This window comes from Hemitrygon akajei, chromosome 24 (genome assembly GCF_048418815.1).
Source record: "Hemitrygon akajei chromosome 24, sHemAka1.3, whole genome shotgun sequence".
In the NCBI taxonomy this organism is placed as follows: Eukaryota; Metazoa; Chordata; class Chondrichthyes; order Myliobatiformes; family Dasyatidae; genus Hemitrygon; species Hemitrygon akajei.
Window position 1 is genome coordinate 15193455 of NC_133147.1, and position 24381 is coordinate 15217835.

A 24381-nucleotide genomic window follows, 5' to 3' on the forward strand; every position below is an offset into this window, starting at 1 on the left:
TCACACCGTCTGTAAAAAAGCTGAAGATGAAAAGAGGATGGCTTCTACAACAGGATAATGATCCTAAACACACCTCAAAATCCACAATGGACTACCTCAAGAGGTGCAAGCTGAAGGTTTTGTCCCCCGACCTAAATGTCATCGAAAATCTGTGGATAGACCTCAAAAGAGCAGTGCATGCAAGACGGTCCAGGAATCTCACAGAACTAGAAGCCTTTTGCAAGGAAGAATGGGTGAAAATCCCCCAAACAAGAATTGAAAGACTCTTAGCTGGCTACAGAAAGCGTTTTCAAGCTGTGGTACTTGCCAAAGGGAGTGACCATGCAGGGTGCCCAAACTTTTGGTTTGGGCCCTTTTCCCTTTTTGTTATTTTGAAACTGTAAAAGATGGAGATAAAAAAGAAATCCTGCTTAAAATATTTTTTTTTAAACGTGTTATCTTTAACTTCATGCCTTTTGGAAATCAGATCATCTTTTACTTGCTTAGCTATTCACAGGAACAGAAATGTTGACCGGGGTGCCCAAACTTTTGCATGCCGCTGTATATGAAGTTCTGCAATAACTGAAGTCCTCTCCCCCGTCGCCCCGGCTGACCCTCTCCCGTGGGAGAAGTTCCTCACTGAGCCTTTGTGGTGGCTGCACCAAGGTTCAGTGCGTCCCTCAGCACAAGATACAAAGGTATAATCTATCAGCTGAATGCACAGCAGTTGGAGGACTCTCAAGCTTCCGGGCTGTGACTGAAGCTTTCACGCTTCTAACTCAGAGACAACAACATTTCCTGAATCAAAGCTTGACTGGCCAGCAATATCGGAGTCCTTACTGCTTCACCTATCGCCTTCTAGCCATTCACTAAACAGCAGACTGTTCACGTACCCAGAGCCAAGCTCAGGGCTCCCCAGAGCCTCTCCGGGATTCCTTTGTGAACCAGATGCCTGTGATGTGTCCCACTATAGTGTGCGTCTTAACATGCGGGTGAAGTTCTAGAAAAGCACAGCTTTCCCCCTTAAGTTAATGAAATAAGGGCAGGGAGAAATAAAAAGCTTCTAACCGCTCAGACATTGAGGTTATGTTAACATTATGCTCAAGTAACAGCGTCTGTGGCATTCAAAGCTTTCTCCCCGTGACTGCGTGGGTTTCCTCTGCACGCTCCAGCTTCCTCCAAAAACGTACCGGTTGGGTGGTTAATTGGTCATTGTAAGTTGTCCCATGATTAGGCTGGGGTTAAATCGAGGGATTGCTGGCGGTGCGGCTCGAAAGGCAAGAAGAATAAATAAATTGACGGATGATCCTAGCCACTGTCAACACTCTTCACAGATTGTCTGCCTGGCATCAGCGTTATTTTTCAAAATAAAATGATTTATTTTTGTTCGTTCATTATGTGCTGAGTCGTATGACAATTGAGATTATGGCCTTTCCAGGACCACGATTGTTTGTGGCAAATTTTTCTACAGGAGTGGTTTTGCCATTGTCTTCTTCTGGGCAGTGGCTTTACCAGACACTGGGGCAGCCTGGCAGCACAGTAGTTAGCAGTACCAGTGACCTGGGTTCAATTCCCGCAGCTCTGTTTAAGGAGTTTGTACGTTCTCCCCATGACCACGTGGGTTTCCTCCCACACAGTCCAAAGACGTACCAGTTGGTCGGTTAATTGGTCTTTGTAAATTGTCCTGTGATTAGCCTAGGATTAAATCGAGGGATTGCTCGAAGGGCTGAAAGGACCGTGCTGTATTTTAACAAGTAAATATTGAGCTGTTAACAGTACTCTTCAGAGAGCGTCTGCCTGGTGTCAGTGGTCACACCTCCAGGATTTGTGATAAGCACCAGCTATTCATACGACCATCCGCCACCTGCCTCCATAGTTTCACATGACCCTGATTGGGAAGGAGGGGGCTAAGCAGGTGCTACACCTTGCCCAAGTTTTACCTGCGGAGAGCAGAGGGAAGGAGCACCTTATATCTCCTTTGGAAGAGACCTATCTCCACTCCACCACACATTTTACATCTTTATTCTTTATTTTACATCAGCAAAATTGTACAAATTTTAAATAAGTGCCCTATCACCTCTCACATAAAGAGCAAACAGCACAAAGTACCCACAATTGCACAGGATGCAGCCAGAACCTCTAACTCTAAATTAGTTTTTCCTCATTTTAATCAGCGAGTCTGAAATATTTTCTATTAAAGAAGATCCGTAAACACCCAGATGTGCATCACACATCTCTTCTGTGATGTAACAGCTTTCTTGTAACAAGGATGTAATGCTGGGGCTTTATAAAGCATTGGTCAGACTGCACTTGGAAAATAGTGGGCAGTTTTCTTATCTAAGAAAGGATGTGCTGTCTTTGGAAGGAGCCCAGAGGAGGCTCATGAGAATGATCCCAGAATGAAAGCTTTAATGTACGAGGAGAGGTTCCCAACCTGGGGTGCCCAGACCCCCCAGTTAATGGTAGAGGTGCATGGCATAAAAAACATTGGGCTCTGGGTCTGCACCTGCTGGAGTTTAGAAGAGTGAGAGGGGATCTCATTGAAACCTACCAAATATCGAAAGGCATATATAGAGTGGACGTGGAGAAGATGTTTCCTACAGTTGGAGAGCCTCACAGCACAACGATATCCCTTTGGAACAGAGATTAGGAGGAATTTCTTTTGCCAGAGAGTGGTGAATCTGTGGAATTTGTTCCACAGATGAGCTGTGGAGCCAGGTCATTGGGTATATTTACAACGGAGGGTGATAGGTTCTTGATTAGTCAGTGTATGAAAGGTTACGGGGAGAAGGCAGGAGAATGGGATTTTGAGCGATGATAAATCAACTTTGATAGAATCAGAATCAGAATTAGATTCAATATCACCGGCACATGTCATGAAATTTGTTAAATTTACAGCAGCAGTACAATGAAATACTTGATAAATAAATACAGATAAAAACACGAGTTACATTAAGCATATGTATGGCTATTAAATAGTTAAATTAAAATAAGTAGTGCCAAAAAAACAGAAGTAAAAAGGTAGTGGGGTGGTGTTCACGGGTTCAATGTCCTTTTAGAAGTCGAATGGCAGAGGGGAAGATGCTGCTCATGAATCGCTGAGTGTGTGCGTTCAGGCTCCTGTACCTCCTACCTGATTGTAACAATGAGAAGAGGGCATGGCCTGGGTAGTGGGGGTCCTTAATGATGGACGGCACCTTCCTAAGGCACCGTTCCTCAAAGATATCTTGGATACTACAGAGGCTGGTGCCACACGACAGTGAAGACAGGATAAAATGAGGTGGCAGATAAATGTGTGGCTGAAGAATTGGAGCGGGGGGCAGCGACTCAGGTTTTTGGATCATTGGGACTTCTTCTGGGGCAGGAGTGACCTGCACCAAAGGGAAGAGTTGCTCATGAATCCGAGGGGGACCAATATCCTTGTGGGCAGGTTTGCTAGAGCTGTTGGGATTAGTTTAAAGTAACGTGGCAGGGGGATGGGAACGAGGATGATCGAGCTGAGGATGAGCCAGCCGGTTTACAAGTAGATGCTGGGAGAAATATGAATGTAAGGAAGGACAAGCCAATGATTGGGCACAAATGCAGACAGTGCAAAGAGTTAAATTGTACTAGCGAGGCAAAATTCAAAAAGGGCAAAGAATACAGGACTGCAGGTGCTGTATTTAAATGCACATAGTATTTGGAATAAGGTGGATGAACTCGTCGCGCAATTAGAGATCGGTCGGTGTGACATTGTGGGTATCACTGAGTCGTGGGTGCAAGAAGGTCATAGTTGGGAGCTTAATATCAAAGGATATACTTTATATCAAAAGGACAGGCAGGAAGGCATAAGCGGTGGTGTGGTTTTGTTGATAAGAGATGGATTACATCGTTAGAAAGAGGTGACGTAGGATCAGAGAATGTCAAATCTTTGTGGATGAAGAAACTGCAAGGGTAAAAAAACGCGTGATGGAAATCATATACAGGCCTCCAAATAGTAGCCACAATGTGGGGTTGAGTTTGCAAAGGGAGCTGGAAAGGGCATGTAATAAAGGTAATGTCACAATAGTAATGAGGGGACTTCAATATGCAAGGAGATTGAGAAAATCAGGTTGGTGTCGGATCGCAGGAGAGGGAATTTGCTGAATGCCTATGAGATGGCTTTTTAGAGCAACTTGTGCTTGAGCCTACCTCAGGGAAAGGCTATCTTAGAATGGGTGTAGTGTAATAATCCAGATTTTATTCTGGAGCTTAAGGTAAAGGAACCCTTAGGAGACAGTGATCATAATATGATTGAATTCATACAGCACTTTGAGAGGGTGAAGCTTAAGTCAGATGTATCAGTATCACGATGGAATAAACAGGTAGATGCATGAGAGAGGAGCTTGCCCAAGTAGATTGAAGGGATTACTGTGGGGATGACGGCAGAACAGAGGTGGCTGAAGTTTCTGGGAATAGTTCACAAGGTGCAGGATAGATTTGTCCCACAGAAGAAGTAGTTCTCAAATGGCAGGGGTAGGCAACTGTGGCTGTCAAAGGAAGTTAAGGACTGCATAAAAGCCAAGAAAAGGGGATATAATGTAGCAAAAGTGAGTGGGAAGCTGGATCATTGTGAAGTTTTTAAAATCCAAAAAAAGGCAACTAAAAAAGCTACAGGAAGGGAAAATATGAAAAATGAGCGCAAACTGGCCAATGATACAAAGCAGGATACTGGAAGTTTTCTCAGCATATAAAGAGTAAAAAGGATATTGGACCACTGAAAAATGATGTTGGTGAGGTAGTGATGGGGGACAAAGAAATGGCAGATGAACTTAATGGGTACTTTGGAACTTCACTGTGGAAGACACTAGCGGTTTGCCAGAGGTCCATGAGTGTCAGGGAGTAGGAGTGAGTCCCATTGCTGTTGCAAAGGGAAAAGTTCTGGGCAGACTGGAAGGTCTTAAGGTGGATAAGATGGACTACCTCCCATCTGAAGAGATAACAGATGCATTGGTCATGATCTTTCAAGAATCATTCAATTCGGCCATGGTTTCAGAGGACTGGAAGATTGCAAATGTCACTCCACCCTTTAAGAAGGGAGGGAGGCAAAAGAAAGGAAATTACAGGCCAGATAGCTTAAGCTCAGTGGTTGGGAAAGTGTTGGAGTCTATTATTAAGAACGTGGCTTCAGGGTACTTGGACACTAATGAGTCTCCAAGTCCACATGGTTTCTGTAAAGGGAAATCTTGCCTGAGAAATCTGTTATACAGTTCTTCGAGGAAGTAACAATCAGGGTGGACAAAGGAGAGACGGTGGACGTCATTTACTTGTATTTTCAGAAGGCATTTGACAAGGTGCCACCAATGAGGCTGCTTAACAAGTTAAAATCCCATGCACTTCAGGAAATATACTGGCATGGATAGAGAAATGGCTGACAGGCAGGAGGCAACAAGTGGGAATAAAGTGGGCCTCTTCTGGTTAGTTACCAGTGACTAGTGGTGTTCCTCAGAGGTCAGTATTGGGACCGCTACTTTTCACGTTGTCAGTGATTTGGATAATGGAACTGGTGGCTTTGTGGCAAAGCTTGCAGATGATATGAAGACAGATGGAGGGGTAGGTTGTGCTGAGGAAGCAATACGATTGCAGAAGGACTTAGACAGTTTGGACGAATGGACAACAAAGGAGCAGATGGAATACAGTATTGATGATGCATTTGGTAAAAGGAATAAAAGGTCAGAATATTATCTAAATGGGGAGAAGATTCAAACATCAGAGGTGCAGAGGGACTTAAGAGTCCTCGTGCAAGACTCACAGAAGGTTAATTTACAAGTTGACTCTGTGGTAAAGAAGGCAAATGCAACGTTGGCATTCATTTCAAGGGGAATAGAATATAAAAGCAAGGAGATAATGCTGAGGCTTTATAAGACACTAGGCAGGCCGCACTTGGAGTATTGTCAACAGTTTTGTGCCCCATATCTCAGAAAGGATGTGCTGGCATTGGAGAGAGTCCAGAGGAGGTTCACGAGGATGATTCCAGGAACAAAAGGGTTAACATATGAGGAGCGTTTAGCAGCTTTGGGCCTGTACTCACTGGAATTTAGAAGAATGCAGGGAGATCTCATTGAAACTTACTAAATGTTGAAAATAATGAGATAAAGTGAATGTGGAGAGGATGTTTCCTATGGCGGGGGTGTCCAGAACTAGAGGGCGCAGCCTCAAAATTGAAGGGCGATCCTTTAGAACAGAGTTAACTAGGGATTATTTTTAGCCGGAGAATAGCAAATCTGCAGAATGCTCTACCACAGACAGCTGTACAGGCCAAGACTGTGGGTATATTTAAAGTGAAAATTGATAGCTTCCTGAGTGGTCAAAGGTTATGGTGAGAAGGCAGGCGAATGGGGTTGAGTGAGATCCGGGCTCAGCCAAGATGGAATGGCGAACAGCCTCAATGGGCTGAATGGCCTAATTCTGCACTTACGTCTTAGGATCTTATGGTCTTATGATGGAGCTGACCAAATTTACAACTCTCTGCAACTTCCTTTGATTTTGTGCAGTAGGTTCCCACCCCCACCCCCACACCAGATGGTGATGCCGCCAGTCAGAATTCATTTGTAGAGGTTTCTGAGTTTTCAAATAGCGGAGCAGACAAGAACGGCCAAATGGCTTAACTGTGTCCCCATGCCTTATTGCTTCATGATCTTGTATGCAGCACGATTTCTCCACTAGAAATGCAAAACTGATATCTGAAGAGAACGCAACAAGGATATTGTGGTTTTAAGAGGTCTTGTAACATAAAATATTAAGAAGTGTCTATATTCTTGTTCCATTAGAAGATTGGATATGAACTTAAATCATCAAAAAATGCCATAAAAATCCCAGAAATATCATTCTGGAGTTGTCTCAGAGCTGAGAGAAAAGTTTAATATCTCCAGTCACTTCCAAACTTCCAGTCCCGGAGGAAATGAGGCTAACTATGCCAGCAGAACATAGAGCATTGAATAGCACAGCCCTGGAACAGGCCCTTCAGCCCACATTACCGTGCTGAACCAATTTCATCAGTGCTCAGATGGCCAACTGAACTAATCTCTGCCGCCTGCACTACGTCCGTATACTTGCACTTTCCTACACATTCATCTCTTAAGTGTCCCTAAGGTGTCTGCCTCTACCACTGCCCCAGGCAGCACGTTCCAGTGACCCGCCACTCTCTGTGTTAAGTAACTTGCCCCTCACATCTCTGATTTTACCCCCCTCTCACCTTCAATGCGTGCCCCCTAGTATTAGTTATTCAGATACTGTCTGAATGCTCTGTCTATGCCTCTCATAGTCTTGTAAATCTCTATCAGGTCTCCCCTCAGCCTCCGGCACTCCAGAACAGACAACTCAAGTTTGTCCAGCATCTCGTTATAGCCCATGCCCTGTAATCCGGTCGACATCGTGGTGAACCTCTTCTGTATGCCCTCCAAAGCCTCGCCGTCCTTCCTATCATGGGGTGACCAGAACTGTGTGCAATACTGCAGCTTAATTAGAGTTAGTGTAGCGATCAGTAACCCTGACTCTGACATAGCTTCGAGTCTAAAACTTTTCTGTAGTTTGCTGTCTTTCCTACTGTTGTGTAATCATTGTGCTGATTAAGAGCCAGTTGCGTAAGAAAACATAAAAATGTTAAAAAAAAAGGCTGTCAGCCAGGCAGTGGGTCTTGCAATCTGTTTTATCTCCAGCCATCACCTCCTCTCCCCGTCCACCCACCCCTCCTCTTGGCTGGCTTCACTTGTCACACGCGCACAAAGTGCTCGAGGAACTCAGCAGTCCAGGCAACATCTGTGCAGGGGAATAAACATTTGGTGCTTTGGATTTAAAACCTTTCACTTGAACTGGGAAGGAAAGTGGCCCCGTCCCGATGCAGGTTCTCAGCCCAAAACTCCGAGTGTTGATCCCTCTCCATAGATTTTGCCTGACCTGCTAAGTTCCTCCAGCACTTTGTGTGCGTTATTCTGGATTTCCAGCATCTGCAGAATCTCTTGCGTTCAACTATCACTTGCCAACTTCGCAGCCCCCCCCCCCCCACCTTCCTCTCCGGTCCTGACGAAGGGTCTCGGCCCGAAATGTCCTCTGTTTATCCCAGATGTCCTCGGTTTATCAGTTTATCCACTGATGCTGCCTGACCTGCCGAGCTCCTCCAGCGTTTTGCTTGCGAGACTCATTGTGTCCCGCATGCAGTGACAGGCTCTGCCCTGAAACTACCCTCACGGGACGGCGAGAACCACACCCCAGACACACCAGCTGCCAATGAGATTGTATCCTCAAGCAATCAAAGAACAAGAATTTAAACCTAAATCTATTTTTTTAAACATAAGAATAAACGGCTTAAACATATTTATAACAACTTAATTAATCGGAACAAGAAAATGCCTTGTCCTCACCACAGACTTTTCTTCAAGGTGAAATCAATAGAACTGTTGGACGCTTCGATGTTTCCTTAGACAGAGCTGCTGTTACTGACACAACTTCCAGCAGGCTGCTTCATTTAGTCTGAAAAGGAAGTTAATAACAAGTCTCACAACACCTCTAACCACATGACTTGTTCTCGCTTTACAAAGCAAAATATAACTGAACGTTTTCTCCACTGATAGGCACTGGAACCGCCTTACTCAGTCAGCTTAAGACGTATCCGCCACCATCGGTACGGGGTAGGCACGCCCTCCCCCGCGACCGCGGGGGTTTCCTCCGGGAGCTCCAGTTTCCTCCCACTGTCCGAAGACGTACCGGTTAGCAGGTTGTGGTCATGCTACATTGGCACTGGAAGCGCGGAAACACCGCTGGGGGACTGTGTCGGTCGCTAACGCAAATGACACATTCCACTGCATGTTCTCAATTTTCAATGTGCGGTACACATGAGAAATAAAACTAATCTAATATTTTTATTGGTTTATTTAGGGATGCAGCATGGTAGCATGCCCACTCCACTCAAATACACCAATTAGCCTATTAGCTTATACGTCTTTGGTTTGTGGGAGGAAATGGAGCAGCCACAGGATGCCCGCACGGCCACGGAGAGAACGTACAAACTCCTTACAGACAGAGGCAGGCATTGAGCCCGTACCGGCACTGCAAAGCATTGAGCTAAACACTGCGCTACCATACCGCCTCAATCTATCTGCTCTCACAACCTAAGCCAAAGGATCGAGCCACTCGCCCCATCCACGTCTGTACTGACCGTGATGTCAATCCAGACTAATCCAAGCCATGGCTATCTGAAACCCCCCCCCCCCCCCACCAAAATTCACAAGTCACAACCACTTCCACCACTTCCTTCTGCAACGTGCTCCCGGCACCCAGCTCTCTATAACACTCCAAAGTTCAAAGTAAATTTCTTATCAAAGTACGTGTATCTCACCACATACTGCCCTGAGATTCACTTTCTTGCAGGTATTCATAGTAGTAAAAAGAAGCACGGTAAAATCAATGAAAAACTACACACAAAGACTGACAAACAGCCAATGTGCAAAAGAAGACAAACTATTCAAATTAATTAATTAAACAAATAGATAGATAGATAGATAGATAGATAGGTAGACAGATAAATAGATAGATAAATAAATAGACAGGCTGACAGATAGATAGATAGATAGACAGGCAAGCAGATAGATAGACAGATAGACTTTCAGATATATAGATAGGTAGACAGACAGGTAGATAGATAGAAACATAGAAACATAGAAAACCTACAGCACAATACAAGCCCATCGGGCCACAAAACTGTGCCAAACATGTCCTTACCTTAGAAATTACCTATGATTACCCATAGCTCTCTATTTTTCTATGCTCCACGTACCTATCCAAGAGTCTCTTAAAAGACCCTATCGTATCCTCCTCCACCACCGTCGCTGGCAGCCCATTCCATACACTCACCACTCTCTGCATAAAAAACTTACCCCTGACATCTCCTCTGTACCTACTTCCAAGCACCTTAAAACTGTGTCCTTTCATGCTAGCCATTTCAGCTCTGCGGAATGGAAATACGAGGGGTGATTGCTAAGTCTGTGGCCTAAGGTAGAAGGAGTCAATTTTAGAAAACCTAGCACATTTATTTTTCAACATAGTCCCCTCCTACATTTATACACTTAGTGCAGCGGTCGTGGAGCATACGGATCTTGGACCTCCAGAAAGTGTCCACAGATGGGTGATTGATAAGTTTGTGGCCTAAGGTAGAAGGAGATGAGTTATACAGCTGTCGTCACATGCACTTGCAGTTTAACTCTTTGAGTGATTATGCAGAAAGTTTGAAGTTAATAACTCATCTCCTTCTACCTTAGGCCACGAACTTATCAATCACCCCTGATGAGTTGTTAACTTCAAACTTCCTGCATAATCACTCGAAGAGTTGACCTGGCGTTCTCATTGTCTCCAAGTGCGGCCGGAAGACGTACGCCTCTAGGGTACGGCTCTGTGGGCGACCCGATCCCTCACCGGCATCGCCGACTGAAGCATTGCAGGAGATTTGAACATTGAGACGGTGGGCAGTGTGTGCAGCTGTCGGAAGGCCCCTGTACGTGAGCCATCGCTTTCTCTCTCTCTCTCTCTCTCATTCCCTATCCCTTGACGGTCAACGAGGATCAGCTGGCCCCGTGAGTCAGGAGGACTTCGAACAAGCGATGTTGCCGATTGTAACATCGAAGCAGCATGCTGTGGGTCTCCCTCTTGTCTGCAGAAGGAGCAATATCTCTCTCTCCCTCTCTAGTGAGAGCCTGTCTGAGACGTTGAAGTGTTGGGATAGACTCTAGGTCATGGTGTCCGGGGGCTTTGCTATTGTTTGTATGGTGGGCAGTGACGGGTTGATGCCTGGGACCTGGAGGATGAAGGTGCTTTGGGGTTCTAACATTTTCTATTGTTCATTCTTTGGGGGCTTTCTCCTGTTTCGTGGATGTCTGTGAAGAGTAAAAAGTTCAGGTTCTTTACTGTATACATTCTCTGATATTAAATTAAACAATTGAACTCTTGAACCATCTGACGTACCTCCCGGATTTTCTCTCTAACCGCAGCTGTGACATTCTCCCTGATTAGTGGTGCAACTCCCCCACCTCTTTTACACCCCTCACTATCTCACCTGAAATAGACAGATAGATCCTTTAATAGGTTTCAACAGGTACATTTAATGTCAGGGAAATGTATACAATATATATCCTGAAATTATTCTTCTTCACAAACATCCACGAAAGCAGAGGAGTGCCCCAAGGAATGAATCTCAGTTAAAGCATTAGAACCCCAAAGCCCCCTCCCAGCTCCCCCCTCCCACACGCAAACAGCAGCAAGCCAACAACCCCCCCACCAGCAAAAAAACCATCAACACCCTCCACCGAGCACTCAAATGGGCAGCAAAGCATCAAGAGCGACACAGACTTTATCGCAATGACTGCTCGTTCCCCTGATAATTTGACGTACCAAAGGAATTCCTGATCCCAAAGGAAATGACAGTGCCACAGTAACATTACAAGTGCCAGCCCTGCCCTTCTCTCATTCTCTGTGATGGCGAAAACGTCACGCTTCTATTTATTTAGTTCAAGGCACAACCCTTCAGGCCAACGGACCCGCACCAAATTACATCCATGTGACCAATTAACCTACTATTTCTTTACTTATGGAGGTACAACGCAGAATAGGCCCTTCCAACCCTACGAGCACACTGCCCAACAGTCCCCCGATTTAACCCAAGCTTAATCCCCTGATAAATTACAAGGACCAATTAACTTACCAACCCCTTTGTCTTCAGAAACCAGAGCACCCGGAGGAAACCCACGCGGTCACGGGGAGAAGGTACAAACTCCTTACAGGCAGCAGCGGGAATTGAACCTGGGTCGCAGGCGCTGCAATAGCATACGTTACCATTTACCCAAAGCTCATCTGCCTTACCTGCATGACTCTTTATATCAATGTGTTCTTCATCCCGTCGGCCCGAACAAGTTCATAAACTTGTCACTGCCTGTCATTCCTTTCAGAGTACTTCTTCAACATTCCCGTCAAGCCCTGTATACGCCAGCCTATTCTCCCGGTTTGCACACCACACCCACCCCCCGCAAGCCACTTCAGCTCCCTGCAAAGATAGTGCTGCTCCTTCACTTTAGCTGCAAACTCAGCATCTTCCCACAGACCTCACCTGCCCTGGAAGAGAGCCCAATAACTCACAGAAAGAAATAAGGAGGAGCACTTTATTTCCCGTAAACAAGAGAAACTCTGCAGACGGGGTAGATTTCGTTATCACGTGCACATCAAACCATCGAAGTATACAAAGAAATGCGTTGTTCCGCGTCAGTGACCAACACAGTCCAAGGACGTGCTGGGCGCCAACTCGCAAATAGTGCCATGCTTTCCAGCACTAACGTGGCATGCACGCGACTCACTTACCCCCAGCCATACATCTTGGACTGTGGGAGGAAGCCGGAGCACCCGGAGGAAACCCACGCGGTCACGGGGAGAACGTACAAACTCCGTACAGTTGGTAGCGGGAATTGAAGCCCGATCGGTGATCACTGGCGCGGTAGGACAATTATGATTGTGCTAACTGCGACGCTGCCGTACCACACCTGAAGCCCTTCCCTCTTGCATGAGCTCCTTACCCGTGGATTTACCTGCATTGCCTTCTTGCTTCTTGCTCCATGTCACAGCGAGTAATCATGAGGTTACAACCCTAACGGTCAACCTACCGCCTAACTCTTCACAGGACCTAAGCTCTCTTCCTGCCTCCATTCACACATCTCAGTAGTCTGACACAGTCTGACACGACACGTTCTTCCAACTGAGGGTTTCGCAAATCCTTGACTTGCCTCGTTGTTATTTAGCCAATCTTCAGTGTTTATTGACTTTGGACAGAGGATAGGAGTAGATTTATTATACGACATTGTATCAGCACTTTAGGATTTGCCTTTCACTGTGACCCCTGGGACCACATGGCCTCATTTGGCTTGACTTCCAATCCAAGCCAAATATCTTTCTGGAACGCAGCTTCACTAATGTCCATATTAAAGAGAGCAAGCTGATTTAAATCCCTAAACTCAAACAAAGCCCTTAAGTCCCATAGAATATACAGTACTGCGCAGAAGTCTTAGGCGCACACACACACACACACACACACACACACACACACACACACACACACACACACACACACACACACACACACACACACACACACACACACACACACACACACACACACACACACACACACACACACACACACACACACACACACACCACCCCCCCCCCCCCAAAGAGCTTAAGACTTTTGCACAGTACTGTAATTTTATGTATTGCACTGTATTGCTGCCCCAAAAGGAAATCAAATTTCAAATTTCATCACATAAACCCGATTCTGATATGGGTCCCTGTTGTGGACTGAGAGTGGGAAGGGGGGCAGGGAGAGGGGAATCACGGCTGGGGAAAGGGGAATGGACGGGGGATGGAGCGGGAAGCACCAGCGAGACATTCTGTAATGATCAATAAACTAATGGCTTGGATTCAGATGAACTTGCCTGGTGTCTCAGAGCTGGGTGTGTCTGCAGCCACGTCAGCCCCCTCCCTTGCCCCGGCACTCTTTCTCTCCCACCTGCCTGACACCTCTCCTGCAGTGTTTCACTTCGCTAGTCCCAACATCCTTTGCTCCCGCCAGATTTACAGTCTCCATGTTGACAAATGCAATACAGTGCAGAAGTCTTAGTCACTCTAGCTATATATATATTTTTTAATATATATATATATAAAGTCTTAGGCTATATATAACTCAAGGCTTTTTGCACAGTTCTGTAGCTGCAGATACCTTCACTAAAAGGAAGTTAGGAAGTTATACTGTAACTAACCAATCTTCAAAGACAAGTTCACTTCCCAATATCCTCTAATCGGGAGGCGGGTTCCGTCTCCCTTCCAAGGAGCAGGTACTTCCAGCTAACAAAGTAGTCTAAAACACAATTCATTTATTTTCTGTGATACACATTTAAAGCTCACAGAGGATTTCCATCTTACAAAAGGCTTCCAAATTACAAACCATTTCTTAAACACAAAGTATTTCCAAATCACAGGTACAACTCCTATACTCTAAAAAGGCATACACATGAGCCGCAGACGAACCAGTTGAAATCAAAGGCAAAGGAATGGATTCTAGTTCACGCAGTGTTATCTGAAATGCTTCTTTATGGTGCAAACACGAGGAAATCTGCAGATGCTGGAAATTCAAGCAACACACACAAAATGCTGGTGGAACGCAGCAGGCCAGGCAGCATCTACAGGGAGAAGCGCTGTCGACGTTTCGAGGTGAGACCCTTCGTCAGGACTAACTGAAAGGAAAGATAGTAAGGGATTTGAAAGTGGTGGGGGGAGGGGGAAATGCGAAATGATAGAAGACCGGAGGGGGTGGGATGAAGCTGAGAGCTGGAAAGGTGATTGGCAAAAGTGATACAGAGCTGGAGAAGGGAAAGGATCATGGGACGGGAGGCCTTTATGTTCCTTATGCTTCTTTATGTTCCTTAGCCGTTACTAATTTGCCTGAACTGCTGTATAACTTTATACTGTCTCTCTACCACTTGGGTGACTTCAAGGTTCAAGGTTCTTTATTGTCAAAGTGTGTATGCAGTATACAACTCTGAGACTTGTCTTCTCTAGACGGCCACAAAGCAAAGAAAACCATGGAAGCCATTCAAAGAAAAACATCAACCCACCCACCCCCACACACGCAACCAAATCGTGCAAACGACAACAAGAAAGCCAACACCCCCCGGAATGTTCTCAGAGACAACAATGCGCCGGATCGCTCAGTCAGCCCAAAAACACACCTTCAAGCCGTAAATCGCAGGCTCCAACATTATCAGAAGCACATTTATAGGGAAAAGAAGATGTAAAAGAAGTAAAAGAAACAGTTTCGTGGACTACCTGGAAGATGCCGCCCGAGGTTGTGTTGTTCGTTGGCACCATCTTCACACACATGATATTCTTTCAGATACCTTTTAGCATAAGTGGTCTAAAAGCTTTCAGAGAGAGATCCCAGGTACCCACAATTAATGCTGTGAAGCTGACTCCATGAGTACACAAACTTCCAACCATTAATAGATCAACTGTTGATATACTAAATGATATTACCTATCTTGTTTGCAAGCTTCCTGGAACTAATTAACTTAGTAAGCTTTGTTTGTTTTGAAACAAGCCCAATTAACTAATCCATTTTCTTATGCTGCACCTCTTGAGCAGTTAGCACAAGTGCTGTGGGCTAGCATGTGGTTCTATAGACTGTGTGTTTGCTTGCAAAGCTGTGTTTTAACTTCACACTGATTGATACATTCCATTTCCTTGAGAGCTGAAGACTGGCTCCCGTTTATGACCAGAAGCTAAACAAAGAATGTTAATTGGAAGTTTTACTTATTCAAAGACAACACTTTAATCTTTAGAAGTTTTAGCAGCTATGATTAGAAAGCTGAACTTGGGGAAAAAGAACAAGAGGCCTCTTGGCCCAGGACAATGAATACCTATCACTCTGTTATACCATTCAAAATTATTATGACTAATAGTTTAACCCAATGCCACTCTTCTGCACTATATCCTTCATACCCATTGCTGAGTCTCATTCCTGGTCCTGATTTGATGGATCTAACTCATTTGATCAAAATTGTTTTTCTTTACCTGAAATTATGGTGCTTTGCTTCACGTGGGGACTCTCTCCTCTCTTCTATAAATTAGGCCATGCCAAGTTCAGTCATGTGCAAACACGTTGATGCATGAACAGGGCAGAACGTGGAGTCATGGGTATTTGAGCAAGAGGTTTTGCTAACTGGTGATTTATCACAGAGCGTGGTTGACCTTGCTGCTTACTTCCTCAAGAGTTCTTTAAACATGGACAGCGTTCTCTTCTGCGCTCAACATTGTTAAATTGGCTTAATATTGACACATGTGATGAACTTCGTTTTGCGTCCCATCCATACAGATCATTACATCGCATCAGTACAAGCTCGAAGTTGATTGGTGAAGCCAGATGAGGGGGTGGAGAACAAGGTGAGAAACTGGGCGGTGATAGGTGGAAAAGATACGGAGCTGAAGAAGGAGGAAACTGACTGGAGAAGAGAGTGGACCATGGGAGAAAGGGAAGGTGGAGGTGATAGGGAGGGGAGGAGAGAATAATGTAGAATTTAGTGTTATATTTGCAGAGGAAATGAATTGCAAGAAGATAATAAGGCACAAGATCATGACGAGATGGATTGTGAGGCCAAGAATCTATCTTATCATACAAGAAGTCTGTTCTATAGTCTTATGAGAGCCGGATAGAAGCTTGAGCCTGGTGCTAAATGCTTTCGGTCTTTTGGATCTGCTGACTCATAGGAGGAGAGAGGAGAGAGAACGATTAGGGTGACTGCTTTACCAAAGAACTGAGAAGTACTTGACCTAACTTCTACATTCCTCTCGATTCTCCCACTTGCTGAGCTACTCTTCTGGTCCCTCCCATGGAGCACAAATGAAACCCCCTGCAAGAATATTGTGCCCCTCCGGTTTGGGTGCAAAGCTGCCCTTCTTGTACAGGTGCCACCTGCCCTGGGTAAGAGCCCAATGATCCATAAAGGTTCTGTAGATATTTGATAATGTGACACGGCATAAAACTGTCAAGGGACTGTGGCACAAATGGTAATCTATCATCAGACAGTAATTCTGCCAATATTCCGTGTGTGCCAAAGATCCATCTCATATTTTCCATGGTATGTTGTTCCAGTGATGTACATAAACCTACCCATATGACCCCGCCCTCTTTGAATGCATGGGATTGCTTCCCATTCAACAAGATGGACCTCTGCAAATGCCAAGTCGAGTAATTCTCTCCCAGATGGCTCCAGAGAGCAGCGGCTCTGTGAGAACGGCAAAGCGGCTCTATAATTGCGCTTTTCTTTTAAATCTCATTTCCAAGACTGTAAGAGTTACGGACAACGTTCTTTTAAAATATAAACTTTTGAAAGAAAGAAAGAGAGGAAGATTAGCTTTATTTGTCACATGGTGGCGTAGTGGCATCAGCGCCGGACTTTGGAGCGAAGGCTCCCGAGTTCGAATCCAGCCAGTCCCCTTGCACGCTTTCCATCCATGCTGGGTTGAGCGTCAAGCTAGCAGCTCGGCCTTGTAAAACTAAGAAAGCCTGCTAAAAAACATCGGCGTCCCGATGACTCCCCTCAGAGTTAAGGGCTTTCTCCTTCTTCTTCTTCTTCTTCTTGCCACGTGTACATCGAAACATCGGAAAAAATTATAGTGAAACATATTTGCGTCAACAACCAACAGACTCCGAAAATGTGCTGGGGTGGGGGGGGGGCAGCTCACAAGTGTCACCAGGGAAGGGAGAGGGGAAGCACCAGAGAGACGTTCTGTAATGATCACTAAACCAATTGTCGAGAATCAAATAACCTTGCCTAGTGCCTTAGGGCTGGGTGGCACCCCTGAGAGCCTTCCACTGCCCCTGGCGCTCCTTCTCTGCCACCTTTCCCATTCTCCTCCCACGGCACTCCACCCTCACGTTTCCCAACATCCTTTGCTCCCACCAGGTTTACAAACTCGCTCTCCGCTCCACGTTGACAAGTACAGTACTGTGCAAAAGTCTTTGGCACCCCAGTTATATATAAATGTGCCCAAGACTTTTCACACACTACTGTACAAAACTACATTCTATATTTCTTTTTTACGTTTTGTTTTAATCTGTATGCAAGATAAGTTTTTTCACTGTGCCTCGATACCTGTGATAAAAAATAATTCAACGCCATAACTAATTATTTATTGCAGGATCTGTCCGGATGACACAAAAACTGTTTTGTGCACTTTATGCAGTCCTGGTTAGGTCTGTAGTCTAGTGTAGCTGTTGTGTGCTTTTTTTTCTCTGTTTTTTTTTACATAGTTCAGTCTAGTTTTTGTACTGTGTCATGTAACACCATGGTCCTGAAAAACGTTGTCTCATTTTTACTGTGTACTGTACCAGCAGTTATGGTCGAAATGACAATAAAAGTGACCTGACTTGACAAAACAAAAGCTCTTTACTGCATTTTTGTACTCGATTATAATAAACCAAATATTGTCAGTTATTTCTATATTGTCATAAACAGAAGTTCTCCACCATGCTGATAAACTGCACTTGGACACATCGTCTAAAAATTTCTCAAAGTTCATCTAGTACACAGGTGTCTGTCTGTGGCCTTCATATTGACAAGTGAACTGCACCTGACCAGCGTGTCAGGTACAACCTCCTTTCTAACAGTGTTTGGAATCAGTGAGGAATAGTTCGAGCTCACAGGAACTTTCAACAAGTGTGTTTACTCTTTAATCTAAAAGTGGTGTTCTTAGAATAGGTCAGAGGACTGGAGTGGAACCAAATTATGTTCAATTCCATGGAATCACTGCTGAAGGATGTTGTACACAATCTAAATTATTACCAGATACTTTGATACTCTGCCAAATATGGACAACACAGAAGAATGCTTGTTGGAAAATTGATGGAACTGATAACCAGAGACACTAATTTTCTCTGAATATGGTTTATGGGGTATATTTAATATTTATTCTGTGGTACGCCCCAACACAGCAGCCGCGGGTCACACAAATACCGTCGCACTCAGATGTAGAAGGATTCTTCATTGCTGTTTCCATCACAATTTTGTTTTACCAGTCAGGGTTGCTAGCCCTGAGCTGAGCCCCTGAACCTGGAGGACCGGTGGGCCACTCTTAGCCTGACCTCTACCCTTCGACCTGTTTGGCATGGGTGACCCTACCAAGAGCCAAAGCATAAAGCCCTGACTCCAGCCAGCATAGTTCTCTGGGTCTTTGAGGCACACAAGCCTCCAAACCCTACAACAAAGTTGTGGTCCTCTTGGAGGGGTACTTCTTTAAGGTTGCTGTTTACTGACTACAGCTCAGTGCTTAATACAATTATTCCTACGTGTCTGATCAAAAAGCTCCAAAACCTCGCTTAGATCACATTTCTTCCCCGTTCTGATGAATGGCTGAAAAACGACTGAATCTTTTGAACAATCTCCACATGCCTTTACGCATTGAGATGCTGCCACATGATCGGCTGATTAGATTTCTGCATTAACAAGCAACTTCACCAGGAGACCACAGTCTGAGCAGATCGGAAATAACATCTCCACCTCACTGACAATCAACACTGGGGCTCCTCAAGAACGTGTGCTTAGCCCATTGCTCTTACCTCTTCACACCCATGACTGCATGGCTAGATACAACTCAAATTCCACCTATAAATTTGCCGATTATAGAACTATTGTTGGCAGAATTTCAGATGGTGACCAGGAGGCGTATAGGAGTGAGATATATCAGCTAGTTGAGTGATGTTGCAACAACAACCTTACACTCAACGTCAGTAAGACCAGTTCCACTCATTCAGCCTACCTTAATTCATCCCATCATATACAGTCACTGGCCACGTTATTAGGTACCTCATCTACCTAGAAAAGTGGCCACTGAGTGTATGTCTGTGGTCTTCTGGTCCTGGAGCCCTTCCTCTTCAAGGTTCAACCTGTTGAGCATTCAGAGATACTCTTCTGCCCACCACTGTTTTAACGTGTGGTTATCTGTTGCCTTCCTGTCTGGCCAGTTTCCTCCAACCTCTCTCATTAACAAGGCTCACTGGATTTTTTTTTTTTTGTTTGTTTTTTGCGCCGTTCTCCGTAAACTCTGGAGACAGCTGTGCATGAAAATCCCAGGAGATCAGCAGTTTCTGACATATTCAAACCTCCATTCCACGGTCAAAGTCACATAGATCGTACCTCTCCCCCATTCTGACGTCTGGTCTGAACAACAACTGAACCTCTTGACCGTGTCCGCATGCTTTTACACATCGGGATGCTGCCACATGATTGGCTGATTAGATATTTGCATAAACAAGCAGGTGTACCTAATAAAGTGCCAACTGAGGGTATGATCTCAGGTACCCTACAAGCCAATGAAATCCTCTCGTGGTCACTTTTGTATAGAAGCTGCCTAGTGGTGTTACCTCTGTGGGCACAACGGTGACAAGATTAGGAGCAGCAAGATCTTACTTACAGTAATGAGGTAACTGAGCAAAAATTCAGCACTATCATGTCCCGGCAGCTTTTAATAACAAGAATGAAAACCAATTCAAAGCTCTTCACGGGATCAGGAAGGTAAAATGAACTCTATTTGTCACATGTACGTCGATACACAGAGTGAACATGGTCATGGTCCACTAGAACAACAGCAATCCCTACGTCAGGCTTCTGCTTACTGATTACCAAAACCTGGGCTTCTGTACCTCCCTCTGCAACTAGACCATTGACATCCTCAGCAGGAGACCATAGTCCGTGAGGATCAGAAATAACACCTCCACGCCGCTGACCGTCAACACTGAAGCACCTCCAGAATGTGAGTTTAGCCCACAGCTCTTACCTCTCTACCCCCATGACGACGTGGCTAGGCACAGGTCAAAGTCCATCTACAAATCAGCTGGTGACACAACCGTTGTGGGTGGGATCTCAGATAGTGACGGGGAGGTGCACAGGAGTGAGGTGGATCAGCTGGTCGAGTGGTTTCACAGCAACAGCCTTGCACTCAAAGTCAGTCTAGACAAGACATTTATTCTGGATCAGCTGTCGGAAGGTTGAGCAGATTCTAGTTCCTGAGGGTCAACAGCTCTGAATAGCAGGAGGGGGTTACTGAGGAGGGAGGAGGACAATGGAGGCATCAGTAAATAGGGGTAAGAATGTAAATTCAAGGTATTTAAACATAACTTCAGGTCCAGTTCACTCATCTCTCCCACACCAGGTCCAGATCACCCACCACTCTCACACCAGGTCCAGATCACCCATCACTCCCGCACCGGGTCCAGATCACCCATCACTCCCAAACCAGGTCCAGATCACCCATCACTCCCACACCAGATCCAGATCACCCATCACTCCCAAACTAGGTCCAGATCACCCATCACTCCCACACCAGATCCAGATCACCCATCACTCCCACACCAGGTCCAGATCACCCATCACTCCCACACCAGGTCCAGATCACCCACCACTTCCACACCAGATCCAGATCACCCACCACTTCCACACCAGATCCAGATCACCTATCACTCCCACACCAGGTCCAAATCGCCCACCACTCCCACACCAGGTCCAGATCACCCATCACTCCCACACCAGATCCAGATCACCCATCACTCCCACACCAGGTCCAGATCACCCATCACTCCCAAACCAGATCCAGATCGCCCATCACTCCCACACCAGATCCAGATCACCCATCACTCCCACACCAGGTCCAGATCACCCATCACTCCCACACCAGATCCAGATCGCCCATCACTCCCACACCAGATCCAGATCACCCATCACTCCCACACCAGGTCCAGATCACCCACCACTTCCACACCAGATCCAGATCACCCACCACTTCCACACCAGATCCAGATCACCCATCACTCCCACACCAGGTCCAAATCGCCCACCACTCCCACACCAGGTCCAGATCACCCATCACTCCCACACCAGGTCCAGATCACCCATCACTCCCAAACCAGATCCAGATCACCCATCACTCCCAAACCAGGTCCAGATCACCCATCACTCCCACACCAGGTCCAGATCACCCATCACTCCCACACCAGATCCAGATCACCCATCACTCCCAAACCAGATCCGGATCACCCATCACTCCCACACCAGGTCCAGATCACCCATCACTCCCACACCAGGTCCAGATCACCTATCACTCCCACATCAGGTCCAGATCACCCATCACTCCCAAACCAGGTCCAGATCACCCATCACTCCCACACCAGATCCAGATCACCCATCACTCCCACACCAGGTCCAGATCACCCATCACTCCCACACCAGGTCCAGATCGCCCATCACTCCCAAACCAGGTCCAGATCACCCATCACTCCCAAACCAGGTCCAGATCACCCACCACTTCCACACCAGATCCAGATCGCCCATCACTCCCACACCAGGTCCAGATCACCCACCACTCCCAAACCAAATCCAGATCACCCACCACTTCCTTTTTTTTTTGAAAACTTTTTTTTATTGCGTTTTTAAATGATTACAAAGTATGGAAAAAAAATGTAGATATATCCCTTCCCCCCTCCCCTTAACCCCTCCGCCCTAACTTCCCTATAAAAAAAAGAGAAAGTGAGAAAGAAAAAAAAAGAAAGAGTGCCTGGTTGTTGGAAGATCTCCACATGCTCCATGGAGTTCTTAATAACTTTAGTATATATATTTATTTCTTTCCCCCAGTAACCAATTGTTTCATCTTCAGAGCACCTATATATTTAATCCTGTCTTTTGTAAATAAGGGCACCAAATTTTCAAAAATGTTTCATATTTATCTCTTAAACTATAAGTAATTTTTTCTAATGGAATACAGCCATAAATTTCTTTCTTCCAACAATCTATACTTAAATATGTATCCGATTTCCAAGTAACTGCAATTGGCTACTGCCAGTGCAATTTTTATGAATTCTTTCTGGTATTTATTTAGTTTGAGTTTCGGTTTTATCCCTTCAATATCACCTAGTAAGAGTAATATTGGATTATGAGGAAGTTGTATTCCTGTAATTTGTTCCAGTAAAAGTCTTAAATTTGTCCAAAATGGTTGAATTTTAGAACAAGACCATGTAGAATGTAAAAAAGTACCAGTTTCTTGGTTACATTGGAAACATTGATCAGATAAACTTGAATTTAATTTATTTATTTTTTGTGGTGTAATATATAATTGATGTAGAAAATTATATTGCACTAATCTTAACCGAACATTTATTGTATTTGTCATACTATCAAGACATAGTCTTGACCAATTTGTTTCTTCAATTTTAATATTCAAATAACTTTCCCATTTTTGTCTTGACTTATGGACTCCTTGTTTAATTGCCTGTTTTTGAATCAAATTATACATACAAGATATAAATTTTTTAATATTTCCTTTTTGAATTAAAATTTCTATTTCATTAGATTTCGGCAACAACATTGTTTGACCTAATTTTTCTCTTATATAAGCCCTTAGTTGAAAGTAACAAAATAAAGTGTTATTTGATACTTTATATTTATTCTTTAATTGATCGAATGACATTAATATACCTCCTTCAAAACAATCTCCTATGTATCTAATCCCTTTTTGAAACCAATTATATAAAAGTTGATTGTCCATTGTAAAAGGAATAAGTCTATTTTGAATTAAAGATCTCTTTGCTAATAAAGATTTTTTTGTCTCATCATCAACATTTATCTTATTCCATAAGTCAATCAAATGTTTTAATATAGGAGATTCTTTCTTTTCCCGTATCCATTTAGATTCCCATTTATATATAAAATCTTCTGGTACGTTTTCTCCTATTTTATCTAGTTCTATTCTAATCCATGCCGGTTTATCTTTCTCGAAAAAAGATGCAATAAATCTAAGTTGATTTGCTTTATAATAATTCTTAAAATTTGGAAGTTGTAACCCTCCTAGATCAAATTTCCATGTCAATTTTTCCAACGATATTCTTGACATCTTACCTTTCCAGAGAAACTTCCTCACATATTTGTTTATCTCTTGAAAAAACTCCTGGGGTAATTGTATTGGTAATGATTGAAATAAATATTGTAGTCTAGGGAATATATTCATTTTTATAGTATTTACTCTACCTACTAATGTTATTGGTAATGCCATCCACTTATCAAGATCTTCCTGAATTTTTTTCAAAAGTGGTGAATAATTTAATTTGTATAAGTTTTTTATGTCATTATCAACTCTTATACCTAAATATTTTATACCATTTGCCGGCCATCTAAATTGAGTTATTAATTCCCACACCAGATCCAGATCACCCATCACTCCCACACCAGGTCCAGATCACCCATCACTCCCACACCAGGTCCAGATCGCCCACCACTCCCACACCAGGTCCAGATCACCCATCACTCCCAAACCAGGTCCAGATCACCCATCACTCCCACACCAGGTCCAGATCGCCCATCACTCCCACACCAGGTCTAGATCACCCATCACTCCCAAACCAGGTCCAGATCACCCATCACTCCCACAGCGGGACCAGATCACCCATCACTCCCACACCAGGTCCAGATCACCCATCACTCCCACACCAGGTCCAGATCACCCATCACTCCCACACCGGGCCCAGATCACCCATCACTCCCACACCGGGACCAGATCACCCATCACTCCCAAACCAGGTCCAGATCACCCATCACTCCCACACCAGGTCCAGATCACCCATCACTCCCACACCAGGTCCAGATCGCCCATCACTCCCAAACCAGGTCCAGATCACCCATCACTCCCACACCGGGACCAGATCACCCATTACGTCTACAGCAGCTCCAGTTCATCCATGGCTCCCACACACACTGACCTTAATTGGTCTCAGTCAAACAAAGTCTTATTTTTTTTTAATTTTCAATCTCATTC

The 24381-nt window shown here is 44.7% G+C and overlaps 1 protein-coding gene across 3 annotated transcripts in view; it reads right to left on the bottom strand.

Annotated features, from left to right (window-relative positions):
- Window positions 1-24381, bottom strand: part of ptafr (platelet-activating factor receptor) — a 56175-nt gene that overhangs the window by 18946 nt on the left and 12848 nt on the right. The window contains exon 1 of one of the 3 annotated variants that reach the window (XM_073028383.1): window positions 12561-12643. The exons of 1 other annotated variant lie outside the window; for it this stretch is intronic. The gene's annotated coding sequence lies outside the window, so the exon portion shown is untranslated. Of the gene's footprint in view, window positions 1-8357; window positions 8489-12560; window positions 12644-24381 lie in introns of those variants that run through there. One more of the 3 variants, XM_073028380.1, reaches the window with a different exon arrangement.